The following is a 21,127-nucleotide window of genomic DNA, read 5'->3' as shown; positions in this document are numbered from 1 at the left end:
TTCAGTGTGCCATATTTATGGCACGATGCCATTTTTTGTGGCTTAACGCCACTTTATAAATGGGGGCCACTCCAACACAGTTTTCTGTGTCAAAGGGGAATGCAAGGGGTGTTGCTGTGGGTGTTCCACTGCAACACCCATTGCTTTTGACGCTGGCCCAGATTTGACAAAGCACTGCACTGCACCACCTTTTAGTAAATCTGGCCCTGTGTCTTTGTAGGGTCAACCAAATTTCCACTGAGTGGGGGATAAAAATGTTCAGGGGATGGCCCATAACAATGCCTTTGCACTGTTCAATGCTGACGCTAAGAGCAGCAACAGCCTTTAATCAACCAGGCCGTGCTAATGCTATAGGATCAAGTGTGGCAGGAAGATAAGCCACAGGCCTATTTGCATTTCCATGCAGATGTGTCAAAACTGAGAAAGCACATCCATCCCTCTCACAACAAAAGAAATAACGAAATTTGTTATAATCAGGCTTTCCCAGAGCTGAGGCTCAGCATAGGCTTTCTCTCAGCTCCGTGAAGGTATGCATGTAGTTGTCATCCAATGGTACCAGATCAGACAATGGAATCCATTGGCAACAGTAGGTAACCATCCCAGAAAAACACATACTTCTTTCTGTGTGACAGGGGAATTAATTTGCATGATTGCTGAGATTCTTTATTGGGATACCTTCCTTGCACCTTTCTCAATGTGGAGACCTAAGTACAGGATTTCTTTCCTGCAATACTGTAATTTTTCAGGGGAACCTTTATGTCCATTTTCACCTAAATGATTCAAGAGAGAAATTGTATCTCTCCTGCATACTTCTCAGGTATTTGAAGCAACAAGGAGATTGTCTATATATCGTCCTACAACTACAGGGCGTGTTCAAGATCTGATTGAAAATGGATGGTGACTCAGTATACCCTTGAGGAGTTTGGCACCATGCCAAAACATGACTGTCTAATTTGAATGCAAAGAGGAACTGGCTTTCCTCATGCAATGATATGGAAAAGAATGCTTGGCACAAGTCAATCACAGTAAACCATTCTGCTTCATACGGAATCTGAAATAAAATCACTGCTGGATTCGGTACCAGCAGACAACATGCAACAACAGTCTTGTTCACTTTTCTCAGGTCTTGATCTATGCAGTACTTTCCATTGGGATTCCGCAATCCTAGAATGCGAAAGTTATATGGAGTTCTTAAACTCTTTGTGGACACCATTTTAAAACAAAATATTTTTATTTTTTATGGGAAGAGTTCATACAACCTTCAAATCAGAATTGTCAATAAACCAACACATCCAAAATTAAGATCATATTCAATTATGATCAAAAACATATTCATCCAATGAATTATTTTATGTTGCACATTTCCCCAACCCTCTACCTTGACATATACAACCAATTGTTAATTGCACATTTCTCACAACCTCAAATTTCATCCTTAGCATTGTACAAATCTGTGCAATATTCCTCCACAAGCACAAGATGACCAGGCTCAACCACCCTATCTTAGCTCCTTCCATAGTCACTGGAATGTGTTATGCGATCCAGATATTAACACATGGCAACGCTCTAACTCCTTCATACTTAACAGTTTGCCACCAATTGTTGGTATGTTGGGGTCACTTCTGATTACTAATTTTGAAGAATTATGACTATAATAAAGAGTCTCTTTCTCTGCAAAGATGAAATCTTTAGCTGAGAAAATTATCCCAAAACTGTTGTATGGCATCTATTGGCAGGGTCAACCCTAAAGTTAAAAAACAATGGGCTGTATTTATAGGCCCTTAGGGCCACAGGAGCGTCACTTTTAGTGATGCTCCTGTGGCGCTAAGCACAGGGCCGTATTTACAAGGTGGCATGAAGCCTCTTTTTGTGGCTTAACGCCACCTTGTAATTACAGCCCGTTCCCACACAGCCCTGTGCGTGGAAGGGGGATGAAATGGATGTTGCTGTGGGCGTGCCACAGCAACACCCATTGTATTTTGTCGCTGCCTCAGATTTATGAAATCTCATAAACCTGAGGCAGCGCCAAAATCTAATGCCACCCCCAGAGGTGGCATTAGCAGGGTGCAATGAGGAGGAATACTTATCCCTTCCTGCACATAAACAATCATTTGAAAATGACGGTTTGGCACTTCTGTGTGTGCTGCATTGTGCAGCACAAACAAAAGTGCCAAAGCGCCATTAGTGATTGTTCATGTGCAGGAAGGGACACCTTCCCGCACATAAACAATGACACTCCTCAACACAGATGGTGCAAGGATGCCTGCGTTGGCGCTGGCAGCACAGGAGGAAACGCAGGGGTGTGCCATTTTCCCTTAAATACGGCACATCCCTGCGTTTCTAAAGTGATGCAGCGCGGCACTGCCAATTTTAGCACAGCTTTGCGCTGCACCACTTTTCTTTAAATCTGGCCCAATATTCCTGAATCACTGCCCAAAAGTGAATTATTTTGGGACACCATCAAATAATATGGGCCCAGTTCCCCCCTTCCTCAGGAAAACACCTAAAACACTTATCAGGTACCTGGGGATTCATTTTCTGCAAAACAGTCGAGGTCCGTTAAGGAAGCCACTTTTTGTAGAATTGCAATGTATGAACATTTTCTCCTTTTATTAAAGAAAAATGAAACACATTTACCATATTCCAGGTCTCCTCTGTCATCTGAAGTCCTTCCTTAGACTGCCACTTGAATCATGCCTTCAAGTATAGCTCATGGGCCTTCTTTTGTCTGAGGACACAGACCCAGCAACTAATGGATCTTAGAGTTCTAGTTTCTATCCATTCTTCCACCTAGTCCAGATTTGACCAAATTTGGCTGGCATCTAACTTCTTATCGAAAAACAGTCTTACATTGATGAAGGACCAGTGAATCATTGTTTTAAAGTGCCTAATAGAGGGTTCTATTTTGATCCAAGCATTCCAGGTGTCAGAGAGACATTTTAAAAAAAGGGCCTTCATCTTACGAATCAAAGGGGAATAATTCAAACCAAATAGGTCACTAACATTTTCTGTAACATTTATCTCTAATTTTCTTTTAGACCTTGAATTAACGAAGGGTTGAAGTTCTATCGATAGAGTGCCAAGGTTGCAATTACATAATACAATCTCTGTTTTTAGTTTATTGATCTTATACCTCCCAGCTTTTGAAACTCTTAGAACACTTTAAAAGCCCTCTCTTGGAAATAGGGCTATATCGCCTGCATATAATTTAATTTTAGTCATACCACTGATTGGCAACGCTATGCAAATGTCAGTCTGTACTGCTATTGCTAAGGGCTCTATAAATGGCACAAAGAGGATGGGTGACAAGAAGCATCCTTGCCTCATTCCCCTGGTAACCTCACATGCCCCAACATTCTGAGAATTAATAATTATTTGGGCTGTTGCCCTTTTATAATGTCATGATATGATCTGAATGAGTCTCTTGGGGAAACCAAATTCCCTAAGTATAATGAAAAGGCTTTCCCAAGAAACCTTTTCCACATCCAACAGCCGAACCTGGGCAGGGGCTCTTTTTTGTGAGAAATAATCTAATGCTTCTATCTAAAAATTTGTATTTGAAAATAGCATCCTACCAGGAATAAAACCACATTGATCTAGATGGATAATGGAATCTAAAATTCTGCTCACTCAATTAGCCAGTAAGTTTGCGATGATCATAATCCACATTTAAAAGAGTAATGGGCTATATAAATTAATATTTTCTCTGTTTTGTCTTTTGTTCAGAACACTGACCACTATAGCAGTGAGAAATGATTCCAACACCTCACCCCCTTCCAGAATATAGTTGGCCAGCTTCAATAACTCTGGATTACAAATCAGTAGAAATTTCTTTAAAACCTCAACTGGTACACAATCTTTGCCACAGGCCTTTCCATTAGCCAAGGACTTCACAACCTCCTCGATTTCCTCAAGGAAAAAGTTTGTATATCAGGGCTTGAATTTGACTGAATCATAATCTTGGAATGGGAAATTGGGCCAAAAAATGCCTGAGCAGAGCCATATCAACCTGTTGTTGTTGACTATATAGCGCTGAATAATGCTTTAGGAAGAGGTCTGTAATGTAAGTTATTGTTTCCTTATTGAAAAGAGATGCAACCGTATTCTTCGCCTGGCGCTCTTGAGCCTGCCAGTATAGAAATGTGCCTGCGTATTCACTCACTTCTTAGGTCTTTTGATTGTAAGCAGCATTGGCAGTGCACCTTCGCTCATAATAGTAGTCTTGCATGTGTGCTCTTGCCTGCTTAAGTGCCCATCTATTGTGGGAGTTCTATTGCGGGAATACTCAAGGCTTTGTATTTAAAACAGGTCTAAATTTCTTAAAAATCTCAACCGGTATACCATCTTTGCCACAGGCCTTCCCATTAGCCAAATACTTCACAACCTCCTCGATTTCCTTTATGGAAATATTGCCTAAGAGTGCTTGTATTTGACTGAGTCTGAAATTCAGTTTTTGTTTCCGCATTGCATGGTAAAATGCTGATTCTAGCTCAGACCTATGGGCAGAAAACGGCTTCCTCTGTATAATGTCTTTAGAGGTTATGCAGCAGAGGATGGTAGCCTTAAATGTATCCCAGGTATTTTTTACCCTGGCCAGGTGCTCATTTATCGAATATTCTTCATCTTCTAGGCTAACTTTATAAAAGTAAAAAGAACACATGATGGATGGAATGCTGAACAATGCAAACATTCACCCCAGTTACAAAAGATCTGGGTTTAATCCATTTCTTTTTTCCCCCACCACGCCACCCCAGTTTGGAGCCAGCCATAGTCAAATCAGTCTTGACCCTGCTCCCATTGGGAAAAGTCTAGCCTGAACTGCCAGGCTAGGTCCTCCCTAGACGTAAACAAGCATCCTGGAACCGGTTTCAGGAAATCAGCCAGGCTAGCTTGGATGCAATAGTGCAATGAGCACGGGACCCACGTCTGGGCATACCCTTCCCACTTATGGTGACAAAAGCAATAATAACAGATGATGGCCGAAATTCTGGACAGTGTAAACATTTACCCCCAGTTACAAAGATCTGGGTTAAATCTATCGTAGTTTTGCTCACCATGCCACCCCAGTTTTGAGTCAGTCATAAGCAAATAAGTCTTGACCCTGCAACCCATGGGAACAGTCCAGCTTGAACTGTTAGTCCAGGTCCTCCCTGGATCAAAAACAAGCATACTGGGACCACTTTTGGGGTATCACCCCTTTTCAGACAGTTTAGCTTGAATTCAGTGGCTCCCTTGCTCATTGTGCCCCTGAACTCAAGCTAGCCTGGCTGATGAGGGGTGATACAGCGAAAACGGTTCCAGGATGCTTTTTTCCTGTCCAGGGAGGGTCTGGCCTGGCAGTTCGGGCTGGACTGTTCCCATGGGGAACAGGACCCAGACTGATTTGCATATGGCTGGGTCCAAACTGGGGTGGCAGGGTGAGCAAAACTATGATAGATTTAACCCAGATTTCTGACTGAGGGTGAGTGTTTGAAAAGTTTTAGCACTCAGTCCACCATCTTGTTGTGTTGCTATGTTTGCAGTAAGTGTAAGAGTATGCCCAGACGTGGGTCCCTTGCTCACTGTGCTACTGGAATCAAGCTAGCCTGGTTGATGAGGGGTGATACCCTGGCACCGGCCCCAGGATGCTTGTTTCCTGTCCAGGGAGGACCTGGCCTGGCAATTCGGGCTGGACTGTTGCGATGGGAACAGACTGATTTGCACATGGCAGGTCCAAACTGGGGTGGCATAGTGAGCAAAAGAATGATGGATTTAACCCAGATGTGTGACTGTGGGTGAGTGTTTGAAAAGTTTCAGCACTCCATACATAATCTTGTTGTGTAACTTTATTAATGTGCCATCTCCCACTGGGTCTCCCTACCTTAATTCATGAGACTTCCATTTCTATCAGGGAATGATCAGAAAAACGACTTGGGAGATGTGCATAGCTACTTATCCTAGGCTCTTGGGAAGACAGAAAAAAATCCAATATTGCAGCAGAGTATTATTTCCCAGAGTAGCAGAAGTACCTTCTGTGTATTTTTCATGCCAGAGATTGACCAAGCTAAAAAAAAATCTATAGTCTAGCATAACTTTAGCCATTCACAGCGTATTTTGCTTGTGTATCTGAGAAGAGTCTAGCAGTGGATTTAAAAGAAAATGTAAATCCCCCCACCACAGTCACTAGCCCAGGGATGGTTGCCAGTACCTGGAAAAGCTCAGTCATCAGGGTAGGGTAGTTGGGAAGAGGAGCGTAGATTTTAGCTATGGTTATGCTGGAATTATTGAGTAAAGTTCTAACAAGAGCCCATCTACCAACCTTATCTGTTTGAGAAAGGGTGACTTGGAATGGGAAGTGCCTGTTTCTATATACTGCCACCCCACTATGGGCGGCACTTGTACATGACGGACACTGATGATCTGCGCATTGCTTGAACATTTTATATTTTAGTTCCCTTTTATCACAAAAATAATTCCTGAATGAGCATGGTGAATGCCCTTTGACCCAGCTTTACCCCTGTCATTTAGAAACCTATGGGTCATTATGACCCCGGCGGTATTTGATAATGTGGTAGTAGTACCGCCAACATGCTGGCAGTACATACGGCCACATTATGACATTGGCGGGTTGGCTGCAGCCAACCCACCAATTTACCACTCCTACCGCCATGGCATCAGTCTCCAGCACGGTGGCTGCTATAATACCTCCGAGGGCATTATGAGCCAGTGTTCGCAAATGCCATGAAAACCATGGGGGTAGGCCCTACCAGTGACAGGGAATTCTTTCCCTGTCACTGGTAGGAGGCTCACCAACACACACAAACACTCCCCAGATGCCTCCCACCACCCCCCTCCATCCATGCTCCCCCCTTCCGATTCCCCACCCCCATACACGCACACACCCACAGACACTCACCACGCATACACCCAATCACTCACACTGGCATACACGTATACATCTAGTCATGCTCGCACACATCAGTACACACATTCACACTGACATGCAGACACGCATTCACACACATGCATACACCCACGCAACTAAGACTACACACACAGACGCATACACGCAAACAACACTCACACATTCATGCACACAACCCCCCCCACACACACACAACATCCCACACCCCCTTCCCCTGTCAGAAGCCCAACTTACCTCCTTCCAGCTGATCTTCTGTCAGGGAACAGGACGGGGCGCTGCTACCGCCAGCAGCGCCCACCAGAAGAACACTGCTAGGCCGTATCATATGTCATGATATGGCTGGTGGCGGTCTACTGGCGTGGCGGTGCTGGTGGTAGCAGCGCCACCTTACCACCATCTGCCAGTATAACCACGGCTGGATTTCCGCCCTTCTTGTGGCGGAAGTCCGGCTGTGGTCATAATCTGGTGGACAGCTGGTAGCCGCGGTGGCAGTCTTTTGGCGGCCGTCACCACAGCAGTATGCAGTTTATACCGCCAATGTCATAATGTGGGCCTTAGTATTAGCAATTCGAAAACTGTCTTTATACACCTTCCTCTAGGGACACTCAGAGAGGCACAAAGGTAAATGTCGCCAATCCCCTATATGAAAAGCGGAAGCTAAAAATGCAGATTGAGAATATGCCTGATTGGCTGGCTAATGATCCACCCCAGGAGCTCCCTGCTGCGTTCCCCTTGCAGCAAAGATGCTGGAATTTTATGTAGCTTCTCAAATGCCTTCCATAGCATCCGGAGAAACCCCCCCAGATTAAAACCTGCTATCACCGTGACGTGAGGGTTATCCCTGGAAAATAAAATTATCCTGAGACACACAAGACTTCAAATACACCCCAAATATGTACCATGTTTCCTCGCCATGCATGAATCCTGCATGGACCTAGGTGGGCCATCCCATTAACACCGCTATATTGCGTCACTAATTGCAAAATGCTTCATAGCTTTCATACCCCCACTAGCCTGTTCTGCACTATTAGCAAAATTCCCAAATCTTTAAAAAAAATCTGATACCAAATGAAAAATTAGTTTAGAACTCTTCCATTATTCCCACTGTAAAACCCTAACAACACCACCTGACACCCACCTGTGCACCCCTGGGGGAGAATTTCACGCACAGACCCTCCCTCTCACCCTGAATTACCTTGGGTGCCATGACACTGCACCCCATTGCACTCAAAACCTAGCAGTCCATGGGCCCCCGCATCCCCTCTGAAATCCACATATGAATACGTCACCACAAATGTACACATTACAACTATTTCTTGGCTGCGTTCTCTATTGCAAGGCCTATTCCTGCAGATGAATCAGAAACAGCATAACTCATTAAACATATCTGCTAGCACGCAGACATTAGACACCAGCAAACAAGCTCCGATTGACTGGTTAGAGGGCAGCTTAAATGAATAAGTTCTGCAGGAAGTTCTGGGCCTATCCAGTGTTTGAAAAAGTTGAAATTGACCCTTCACCAAGACTACCAGCATAGCCTGCTGAACAATTGATGCATGAGCGCCCTTGGCTTCAAACAAATCAATCATCTTAACAAACTTTCGCCATCTCAGCACCATGAGTGCAGACATATTGGAAAAGATTTTAAACTGAGACACCTCAGGGTTTGAAAGTGATCTTTTTTCTATAGCTTATGACAGGATCCACTCTTTAACTTGAAAATCGGTAAAGTTCACCAAAATTGTTTGCAGGTATTTGGCATTTGGGGGACGTTGAGCAGGCACCCTGAGGACCCTAGTGATTATCAAATTGCTGGCTAACTCAGGGATTGCCTTCAGTAGAGCATCCACCCACTCAGGCACCTGCGCCCTTCACTCCCTTCCTGCACTCCTACGAATCTAAGGTTTGACCGTCTAGTATAGTTCTCTGCAATTTGTCTTCCAAGAGATGCCCATTCTATTCTAACTTCTTGTTACATAGACACCACCTTGTCCTTTAAGTCTTGATTCTTGGTTCAGTCTGCCCGGAACCTGGGCCATACCCTCCTCAATCTTTGCGAGGTGCGCATGAAGAGCTGTGATTTCCTGTGCTGTCTTCACCTCCCTGATTTCAGCGAATATAAACTCAAACATACTTCTTATAGACTGCTCTGGGGCATCTCCGATGTCCCCCAGCACTTGCTGTAAATAATAGCTCTTTAAAAAACCCCATCTCCTGGTGCCATCTGCATTGCTGTATCATAGGGATTCAGGCTCTGACGCACTGTCTTGGATATTCTAGCCACCCGGGATGCCCCTCGAGGAAGGGGAGCCGGCTGACCATTGCTCTCCACATCTAAGAGTGAGGCCAAAACTTCCATCTACGTGGGCCCCTTTGTTTGTATGCAAAATAGAGGGTACTGCTTAGGACTAGCTGTTAAGATTGAAGTACCCCCACTGTGGTTGCAGCAGATCCATGCCCCCAGCATCAGTATCTGTGTTATCTAAACCTGAAGGGATTCCGTTAAATGGAGGTCTGAAGTATCCCCCCCTTTCAATTTCTGACACCCTCTCATTCCCTATTAGATTGCTGGAAGCTCTGGCCTTCTGTGCCTCAAGGAGCTCTCTAAATCCGAACTCCAAATTATGGGGGTCATTCTGACCTCGGCGGTAAAAGGCGCTTACCGCCGGTCAGAAGACCGCCATAACACCGCCGCGGGAAACCGCCACGGTCATTCTGACCCGCAACAGGCAAACCGCCAAAAACCCGACATCCACAAAAGTCTGCCACACCAACGGCCAGCGAGAAACTGGCGATGACCAAAACTCCACCGTCACGCCAACAGAAATACGCCCATTCCATTCCAACCCACGAATCCACGCGGCGGTCTTTCAACCGCGGTATTCCATTGGCGGTACACACCGCCGCGGTCAAAATACACACACAGCTCCAAAACACTGCCACATTGGTCATTTTGAAACACACACACCTGATACACATACAAACACCACTCCCACACACCCAACACAATATAAAACACACACCCACATCACCCACAAACCCCTACGACCACCATTTATTGACTAAGGCCAGAGAGAGACACCACCAGCTAGTACAGAGCATTCACAGGCACATAACACCATCACTCACACAACATCCACGTACAAAACACCACACACCACCACACTCACCACACTCATCACCACAAACGCCACCCCACACCTCATCCACACCACCCCATGGCACCCCAAAGACACCCCAGGTTTTCAGACGCTGAACTCAGGGTCATGGTGGAGGAAATAGTTCGGGTAGAGCCCCAGCTCTTCGGGGCACAGGTGCAGCACACCACCATTGCCAGGAAGATGGAGCTATGGCAAAGAATAGTGGACAGGGTCAACGCTGTGGGACAGCATCCACGAAATCGGGACGACATCAGGAAGCGGTGGAACGACCTACGGGGGAAGGTGCGTTCCATGGTATCCAGACACAACATCGCGGTGCAGAAGACTGGCGGCGGACCCCCACCTCAACCCCCAGAATTCACAACATGGGAGGAACAGGTCTTGGCGATCCTGCATCCTGAGGGCCTCGCAGGAGTAGGCGGAGGAATGGACTCTGGTAAGTATAATCTCAACTACTTCATCCCCCCCACCCACCGGCATGCCAAATCATACCCTCACCCTCCCCCCCACCCCCATCACACATCCTCCTTGCTAATGTCTCACCATCACAACCCACCCATCCCAACACCAAGCCCTGCATGCGACCACAAACCATGGACACCCCTCACCTAAGAATGCCCACTGCACATACCCATCCCCCCCAAACCACCGTCACAACAGCCCCCACAAGGGAATGCCAGCACTGGGGTACACGGGCACCCACCCATTGCACGCTATGACACACACAGAAGCAATAACCATACTCTTATACCCCTGCAGGACCCGAACGCCACGACACCGCCCAGGAGGGTTCAGAAATGTCCATTCCACCCCCAGAAGAGGCCCACAGTGATGTCAGCAGCTCTGTCTCCCTGGACCCAGATGACCAGCCCGGCCCATCGGGGACCTCGGGACAGTCGGTTCCCCTCAGACAGCCACAGGCCGCAGCAGACCTACCCCCCTCTGGGAACACCAGCACAGCACCCACCCAGCGGGCCCATGCCTCTGTCTCCAGGACACGTCAATCAGCGGTGTGTCCACCACTACAGGGCACCCAGGTTAACCCACCACCCCAACAACAACAGGGACCTGGGGGCAGTGGTAGTGGGCACACGGTCCAGGGGACAGAGGCCCAGGGAAACAGGGGAACTGGGAGGGCTGCTGTGCGACAGGGGGGGGACAGGCCCAGGGAACCCACTCTCCACGAGGCCCTATCCTCCATCATGGGAGCATACCACCACTCCCAGGAGACGATGGCGACGGTCCTGGCCAGGTTCCAGGAGATCCAGGTACTGCAGGAGGAACAGTTTATGGGGTTCAGGGAAGAACTCAGAAATATCAGTTCCACAATGGGCACCATCGTTGTGGCTCTCAATCAGATTGTCAGCACATTGCGGGACCATATGGCACCACAAAGGGCCCCTGTCACTAGCATGGACCAAGAACAGGCTACCACCTCCGCCGGCGCTAGTGGACAGGAGGCCCCGACACAAGAACAACAGGCCACCAGAACCCCACGCCCTGCAGAAGGAGAACCACCCCGCAAGCAGTGCCTGAGATCTAGGAAGAAGACAGAGTAGGATGCCAAGACCCCCGCCAGGAAAGGATACCCCCTGATTGTCATCCCACTGTCCCACATTGTCACCCTGTCCAACCTTAAACTGCCCCTGCTCCACCTTCCACAGGCATATGGACAATGCACCTGTGAGACTGAAAATCTGGACTCTGCCTTGGACATTCCTCCACCATCACCCATCCCCGAATTGCAACCATTACCCAAAATTGAGCACTTTAATAAACACACTTATTGCACAAAAATAATCTGGAGTCTGCCTGTATTTTTAAACAAATGTATTACACAGAACCGTGCCAAAATGTCCAGTTACATTGTAATGACAACATACCACTGTCACACAGCTGTAGTCCATGGGGAAACAAAGCAGAGGTCACGGAGTGGGGCCCACATTTCTGAAATTGGAAGGGAAAGTCACAACTCAGTGAACATACACTGGGTGGAAACTCAGACAGTAGAGAGGCAGGAGACTTCAAGTAAATGTAAATTCCGGTGTTGATTCTTACCTGTATGTTATTGAAAATACTGCTGTATTACTCTGTCCCTGTTGTCTGTGTCGTCCTCTTCGTCTTCCTCCTCTTCACTCTCCGCAGGCTCCACAGCTGACACAACATCACCATCTGGACCATCCTCCTGCAGGAAAGGCACCTGGCGGCGCAAAGCCAGGTTGTGAAGCATACAGCAGGCCACGATGATATGGCACACCTTCTTTGGTGAGTACATTAGGGATCCACCAGTCATATGGAGGCACCTAAACCTGGCCTTCAGGAGGCCGAAGGTCCGCTCGATCACCCTCCTAGTACGCCCATGGGCCTCATTGTACCGTTCCTCTGCCCTTTACTGGGATTCCTCACTGGGGTCAGTAGCCATGACAGGTTAGGGTAACCAGAGTCACCAATTAGCCACACACGGTGTCTCTGAAGTAGTTCCATCAGGTAAGGGATGCTGCTATTTCGCATGATGTACGCGTCATGCACTGACCCAGGGAACTTGGCATTTACATGGGAGATGTACTGGTCAGCCAAACAGACCACCTGGACATTCATGGAATGATAACTTTTTCTGTTCCTGTACACCTGTTCAATCGTGCTGGGGGGGACCAAAGCAACATGTGTCCCATCAATTGCACCAATGATGTTGGGAATATGTCCAAGCGCATAGAAATCACCCTTCACCGTAGCCAAATCGCCCACCTCAGGGAAAACAATGTAGCTCCGCATGTATTTCAACAGGGCAGACAACACTCTGGACAACACCTTGTAAAACATAGGCTGTGCCATCCCTGATGAAATGGCCACTGTAGTTTGGAATGACCCACTTGCCAAAAAATGGAGTACTGACAGAACCTGCACTAGAGGGGGAATCCCTGTGGGTTGGCGGATGGGTGACATCAGGTCTGGCTCCAGTTGGGCTCACAGTTCCTGTATAGTGGCTCTGTCAAGCCTGTATGTCAGTATGACATGTCTTTCTTCCATTGTCGACAGGTCCACCAGCGGTCTGTACACGGGAAGATTCCTCCATCTCCTCGCAAGTCCCAGCGGACGGTGCCTAGGAAGGACAACATGGAGCACAGAGTCAATCAACCCACAGGTACGTTCCCACAGCTTGCACAGTACACGATTCTCAATGCATTGAATGGCTTGTATGAGTGTTGATGCAAGGCCTAGGTATGTGTGACGCAGTCGATTTTAAGGCATGTGGGCCCTTGAAATGGCGTCTGCCTGACCTGTGAAGTGCAACAGTGGGATGTGAGGTCAATGCGCTGGCGTGGCACACCGTGGCGGGAGGCGGTCGAAGACCGCGGCGCAAAGCCGCATTGGTTAACATTGAACCCTATGGGTCTCAGGAGCCAATGACGATGTGCGCCGGCGGTCGCGGTACGCACCGCCGCGGTACGCACCGCCGCGGGTGTGACCGCCATTTTCTATCTGGTTAATCACTCGATACCTGATCATCCACAGGAGAGGACCTATACTGCAAGTGCTGCTGTGACCTCGGTCTGGAAGAGACAATGGCTGCTGCGACTGGGGAAAGGGCCCCTGCCTTCACTTCTGAAGAATTGGAGTAACTCGTGGATGGGGTCCTCCCCCAGTATGCGCTACTCTACGGTCCTCCAGACCAACAGGTAAGTACACTGGGACCATGCTTTGTGGCCAATGCCTGGGTTGAGTGGGGTGAATGAACGATGGTGGGGAGGGGAGCGAATGAGGCATGCATCAAACGACAGATGAGAGCATGTGCCACATGGCAAGGGTGGGGATGGGGGGCCACTCACATCGAGCATGCAGAAAATGATTGTTTTTTTTTCTCCCCCTGTACATGTCACATAGGTCAGCGCCCATCAGAAAATTGACATTTGGCGTGCCATCGCCAAGGACGTCCGGACCCTGGGGTCCACAACAGACGGGGCACCCACTGCCGCAAGAGGTGGGAGGACATCCGCCGCGGGAGCAGGAAGACCGCGGAGGCTCTGCTGGGGATGGCCTCCCAACGTAGGAGGGGTGGCACTCGTCAATTGACCCCCCTGATGTCCCGGATCCTGGCGGTGGCCTACCCCGATTTGGATGGGCACGTGAGGACATCACAGCAGACACAAGGGGGTGAGTACAAATACATTCTGCTGACTTTGCGCGCAGTGGAGGTGTCTGGGTGGGGGAGGAGGGCTTAGGCTAACCCTAGGCCAGGGCATTTCAGTAGGCTAGGCCCCTCCGTTAGGCATGGCCCGTGCCCCTGCCCCCCACCTCTGTAGGTTGCCTAGTACAGCTAATCATGGCCCTGTGTCACCTATGTGTGGATTTGTCGTCCATAGGCTTGTAGGCCATGTCCCACGGATTGAGTAGTGTACCCCAAGTGCGCGGCGTAGTGCAGGGGGCTTCTGTGTCTGTCCTCTCCGCCAACTGTGTCGCCAATGCATGCACTCAACATGTCTTTATTTCTCACCCCCCCCCTTTTTTTGGTGGTCTTCCTGTTCATGTGTGCATTAGCATCATCAGGCGGAGAAGAAGTGGCATCGGAGCACGAGGGAGCTGCATCTCACATGGCCATGGAGGGACATGCAAACGACTCGGAGTTCACCAGTGAGTTGGAGGGTGAGGGGAGCTCCACAGCGGGGACACGTGGTGACACCAGCGACACAGACACGTCCTCGGAAGGGAGCTCCCTTGTGGTGGCGGCAACATCCGTGCACACCGCAACAACAGGTACAGCCGCCACCCAGCGCACCAGCTCCGCCGTCCCAGCAGCCCCTCAGCCTTCACCCCGTGCCCGCTCACCCAGGAAGGTGGGCATCTCCTTCGCCCCAGGCACCTCAGGCCCTGCCCCAGTTACCCCTGCTGCCCTCAGTGAGGAGGTCATTGACCTCCTGAGGACGCTCATTGTTGGGCAGTCTACCCTTTTGAATGCCATCCAGGGTGTAGAAAGGGAGGTGCACCGGAGTAATGCATACCTGGAGGGCATTCATTCGGGTCAGGCTGCCCCTCCCTCCTCCAACTTCCTCAACCCAGTCCCACTCCCCTGTACCTCTGCCTATCCCAGACACACCTACAGACCAGCCTGCACACACCTCAACACCCAAGGGAAGCTCATCCAGACATAAGCACCACATATCACACAAGCATTCACCCAAGCAACAGCCACATGCAGACATGCCAACAGCCACTGCCTCCTCTCTGTCCCCCTCCTCCTCGTCTCCCTCCTCCCTCCTTGTGACGTGTCCACTCACACTTGCATGCACAACATCATCAGCCACTACGTCCATCACCAGCACACCCACCAGAACACTCCGCACACGTGCAGTTACCACCCCCACTACCATTTACACGTCCCCTGTGTCCTCTCCCAGTATGTCTGTCACCCCCTCTTCCAAGATACACAAACGCAGGCAGCCACCCACCCAACAGCCATCCACCTCACGACAGCCTCCAGCACAAGCACCTGCACCCAAGACACCAGACTTGACTCACCTACAACCACATCCTCTTCCTCCACTCCCATACCCACTACACCTACCCTTCCCACTGCTACAAAAAAGTTTTTCCTGTCCAAAATTAACCTCTTTTCATCACCTGACCCACCCCCTCCATCTCATGAGACTCCAATCAGCACCTCAGCCACCACAAAACCTGGACCTACAAGGACAATATTCCAAGGAATTTGGAGTCCACCACCTTCAAGGCCAGCTACTTCGGCTAGCAGTAAAGATACAGCCAGCCCACCCCCTGGAAAGAAAGCCAAGAAAGCCAGTGCCCGGCGCGAGAGGCCAGAGACAGCAGGCTCCAAGGGCATTACCCTGGCACAGTCAGGAAGTGGGGTGCCACCTGGCACACCGACAAAGGGAGGAAAGGGCCACAGAGGAGCAGGGAAGGGTGGCAAGGGCAGCACGCCCGACAAGTCCGGCAGCAGGCGAGCTGCCCAGGAGGGCCCCACCAGCCCCATTCCAGGGGTGAAGGAGGACACCCACGGGCCCGGGGCGGCAGCACATGAGGGCCCCGCAAGCGAGAAGACAGATGTGCACGAAGGGCACGGCAGCCACATGTCGGGTGGCGAGTGAGATCCATGTCATGGCCGGATCTGGTGCCCTGGAGACACATGTCAAGCACCGCTGAACAGGGCCCTTCAAGTCAAGCACCGCTGAATAGGGCACCGGCGTCTCAAGAACCGCTGAACAGGGCCCTTCAAGACAAGCACCGCTGAACAGGGCACCGCCGTCTTAAGAACCGCTGAACAGGGCACCGCCGTCTCAAGAACCGCTGAACAGGGCCCTTCAAGACAAGCACCGCTGAACAGGGCACCGCCGTCTCAAGAACCGCTGAACAGGGCACCGCCGTCTCAAGAACCGCTGAACAGGGCCCTTCAAGACAAGCACCGCTGAACAGGGCACCGCCGTCTCAAGAACCGCTGAACAGGGCCCTTCAAGACAAGCACCGCTCCGCTGGGCCCCGCCGTCTCTGCACTGCTCCGCTGGGCCCTTCAAGTCAAGCACCGCTCCGCTGGGCCCCGCCGTCTCTGCACCGCTCCGCTGGGCCCTTCAAGTCAAGCACCGCTCCGCTGGGCCCTTCAAGTCAAGCACCGCTGAACAGGGCACCGCCGTCTCAAGAACCGCTGAACAGGGCCCTTCAAGACAAGCACCGCTCCGCTGGGCCCCGCCGTCTCTGCACCGCTCCGCTGGGCCCTTCAAGTCAAGCACCGCTCCGCTGGGCACCGCCGTCTCTGCACCGCTCCGCTGGGCCCTTCAAGTCAAGCACCGCTCCGCTGGGCCCCGCCGTCTCTGCACCACTCCGCTGGGCCCTTCAAGTCAAGCACCGCTCCGCTGGGCCCTTCAAGTCAAGCACCGCTCCGCTGGGCCCCGCCGTCTCTGCACCGCTCCGCTGGGCCCTTCAACTCAAGCACCGCTGGACAGGGCACCGCAGTCTCATGCACCGCTGGCCCATTGGCAGAAGGGGCAGGGCCGGATCTGTGTCGGGCAGGGCTGCACGAAGCACTCTGGGCACCATGCCTCCTCCAGAACCAGTGGAGTCTGTAATCCACTTGATTGACTGTGGCTTTGCACTCCCCAGGATGGCACAGTGGGCAATCCACCCACTGTAGAGACTTGTGAGACTGTGGCTTTGCACTCCCCAGGATGGCACAGTGGGCAATCCACCCACTGTAGAGACTTGTGAGACTGTGGCTTTGCACTCCCCAGGATGGCACAGTGGGCATGGAGGCCCCTTGTGGATCTGGCGTCGTGGACTCATCTGGCTGAGGTGCCCCCCCTTCCCTTCCCCCTGAGGTGCCTGTAGTTTTGCTATCTAATGCCCCTGCAGTGTTCTCTCCAATGGATTCGGGTATCGTGTGTGGGCTTTGCCCATGTGTTTAGGCCCATTGGCCCACGAACAATGGCTGATACCCAATTTGGACAGGACAATTTACATTTGTATATATAGTTATAGATGTTGGATATATTTTTTTACTTAGCCGTTCAATATACTTCAAAATTCATGATCATTTTATTTTGTCTTTGCATTCTTCCGGGGGTTTCACTCTGAGTTGTTGCTCTGCATTGATGTGTATGTAGTTGTGGGTGAGGGTGGGTGTGTCGCGTATGTGCCTCCCCCCTCCCCTGTGTCGTAGGTGCAGTACTCACCGTTGTCTTCTGCGGCGGCGTTCGTGTTCCTGGTAGAGGAGCAGGAAGACAATAGCTGGTAGGATGTGTAGTTCGGGTTCCATGCTGTCCAGATTCCTCGTGGAGTGTGTAGAGGTGAGCGTTTTCCGTTCGTAATGTCTGTTTCCGCCGTGTTTTTATCGGCGGGGCTACCGCCCCGGAAAAGGTGGCGGATTGGTGGGTTGTGATAGGGTGGGCGGTACATTGTCTCCCGCCTGTCTGTTGGCGGTTTGTTTGTCCCGCCGTGGCGGTCGGAGTGTTAAAGTGGCGGTCTCTGTTGGCGGTTCCCGCCAGGGTCAGAATTCCATTTTTTTTACCGCCTGCCTGTTGGCGGGTTGGCCGCCGCTTTAACACCGACCGCCAGGGTTGGAATGACCCCCTATGTTGCTTGTTGCAGCTCACTTGGGTAGTGGCCAGTTTTGATTGACCACTTTTGTGTTTCAGTTTCTGGTAGATTGGCTCAGCACTGTGCCAGTAGAGCTTGCTGTTTTCCACTGAAATGTTCTAATGGTCAGTAGTTTGATTCTCCAGACTGAATCTAATGTATTAATCCTTTCAGTTCTACCAGTCTTTTTGAAAGTTATAAGGAGGCTTAGCCTACTGCTGTGGGGACATCACACTAAGAGCAGGGGTGAAAAAAGCATCTGCCCTTAACTAGTAGTGGCCTCTCAACAAAACTATAATCATAGGGCTGCTTCCAGACTTACTCGTTGCTGGGGTGTCTAACAATGGAGGAGCTCCAACCAGCCAGCAGCTCTATCTTGACCAAGTCACATCCCACCTTATAATGCAGCACGGTATGGGGCAATTCGGCACAGCAAACGATGTAGTGCTTTCTAGAGGCAGAGCAACTTGCTTTCCTACTTGTGATCTGCCTGGGGGTGAGTCACTGGTGAGTCAGGGCCTGCCCCGACTCCTCACGGTGGCCCGTACTCACCTCAGTATTTTAGTAATAATGCTTCGATATCCTGAGCCATAGGGAAAAGGGCTCATTGATCTGTTTCTGCCAGAGTCCCTGAAAGCCAGTTATGGTAAGGGAGACTGCCTGATTAGCCTCTCATCGCGCTACAGTCTCCTCGCTGGTGCCAGTTCCCCATGAGACGAAAGCTCCTCTGTGTCCATCAGCATATGTGGCCTAATTGCTTGTGCTTCCGGGCAGGGGCCGGTTGAGTGCGCTAACGGCAGGACACATGTGCTATGTCTGCTGCCATTGCCAACATTCAGGACACCTTGTTCAATTAGACTATTTATTAGGGGTGTAATTCCTGTAATTGTCTCTAGTATCATATTATATGGGGTGTCTTTGGATACACTGCATTTGGCGTCACTGTTATTTTAATTGGCTCAACTCCTATAATGAGCCCTATATCTTTCCCTAAAAAATCCCAAACTTTAGGTGTCACTGTTTCTTGTAATTTTTCAGGCAAATCATTACATGTCAGCATTGGGTATAATGTGACAATCAGAGACATTTTTGAGCAAAAAGCAACACAATCAGTTTGAGAACACCGACTCCACAAAACACTTCACAATATCACACTTAACAGCAATCTTCAAAGCAAAAGCAATGCAAGCACAAAGCCCTATTAATACTCACACATCCATCACTTGTAAGCATGGTGCTGGAACTTCATTAGTCTTCGGAGTGGACCATGGGACAGAATTGAAGGTGGGCAATTTTTGGACTGGGCAATTGTATAGGTCAATTCTATCTCCCTAACACTACACAAAAATGGTCCTCCTCCCTTGTGGGGCAAACCATATTCTGCTACCAGGACTGTTATAGCATTTTCAGCCTTTGCCGGAATCAATGCTCATTGAGGTGAATGACTCTTTGGACCCAACAACAGGATGTAATTGAACCATTAACCCAATTTCAATCCAATCCAATTAAGTGATGCAGTATGACCTATGTGGTCAAAGAAGGAAAATTCCAGTCAAGAATAAAGTTAAAGGGTTTCTTACAAACTCAAAATCATGTAGACCATTCACAATGCTAAGTTATAAAGATGCATAATCATCAAGTGTTGTCCAAGGCAATGAAATAAGTTCAGATGAATAAACATCTAAACATTCAAGAAGAACCATACATCTCATAAAATTAAACATCTGTGATACAGAAATTAAACATTGCTCAGGATTAGCAATCATCAGTCAATTCAGTTTAACAGAGTCATAATTCAGCTGGACACAGGGAGAACCCTACTGTTAGCCAAATCAGGGAAATACATGTGTGGGGCAGAGCACATGCAGGCAAAACACAAAAAGAACAAAAAGGACAAATATAATTTGGATAAAGGAAATCTTGGGCAAAAGGGTATTAACTAAAGTGGACAAAAGATATATAAAAAGGGAAAGCGTCATCATAACAGAAGCTCGGTCAAGAGTCTTCTGCAAGGGGTTAGGAATATTCTCTTAATCTCAGAGGGGAATCTCAAAGGCGCAAGCAGAGAGGAAGATACCTCCACAAGGGGCTCAGTATACAGGAACTCTTCTTCAGCAAAGCACCTGAGTAAAAAAAGTGGAAGCATTTAACGAAAGTCTAACTGATCAACGATATATTAAAATGCATACAGCATTCTGACTTGCCCAAAGGTATTAGTCCAATTTATGTTGAAGGGGCATAATCCAATAAAAAACGATCTCACAACACCAGGTTTCAACATTTGCTATTGTTCCCAGGTCTGGTCATGGAAACCTCATCCACCCATGTACTTCCACACATGATTGAAACATTTGTATAATTCAACAGTCCATCTGCTCAGGGTGTTCTTCTTCCAAGGATACTATTACATTTTATTTCTTTGTCTGAACAATAGGGCCTATTACCAATGCTAGTCTTCTCATGGTAACGAAGTCTGAAAGAAAGCTCACATTATGAATGAATGAATCAGCATTTCCTGCACAGTCATGAATTACAAATCCAACAGGCCTCACTTAAGCTAATGCAAGTGAATTTAAGCAATACATTTAATTAATACATTTTAATTAGCACACTTTTAATATGCAAACTTATAAACTTAACATTAATAATGCTTCAATAATATGCATGTTACATTCATTTTATACGAAAAATAACTGTATTACTGCATTTCATTACATTCGACAGGGAAGTACATTTCTTTCATTTTTGTACACATTAATTCATTAATCATTAAAAATTCAATATCTTTCTATATATTCTGTCAGTCTAAGGCCTAAATAATAAAATTATATCATTTAAAACTTGCAAACATTTGATTTAATTCGAATACCACCTATGTCGAGCTCTACAGTGTAAATTAATGCACATTAATAAAACCTGTCATTGCAATTTCTGCGTTTACAACCATTAGTGCTTTTGATTAGTTCAAAGAACGAACTGTCAC

Source organism: Pleurodeles waltl, chromosome 9 (genome assembly GCF_031143425.1).
Source record: "Pleurodeles waltl isolate 20211129_DDA chromosome 9, aPleWal1.hap1.20221129, whole genome shotgun sequence".
Classification (NCBI taxonomy): Eukaryota; Metazoa; Chordata; class Amphibia; order Caudata; family Salamandridae; genus Pleurodeles; species Pleurodeles waltl.
Note: the sequence above shows the minus strand (reverse complement) of the source record.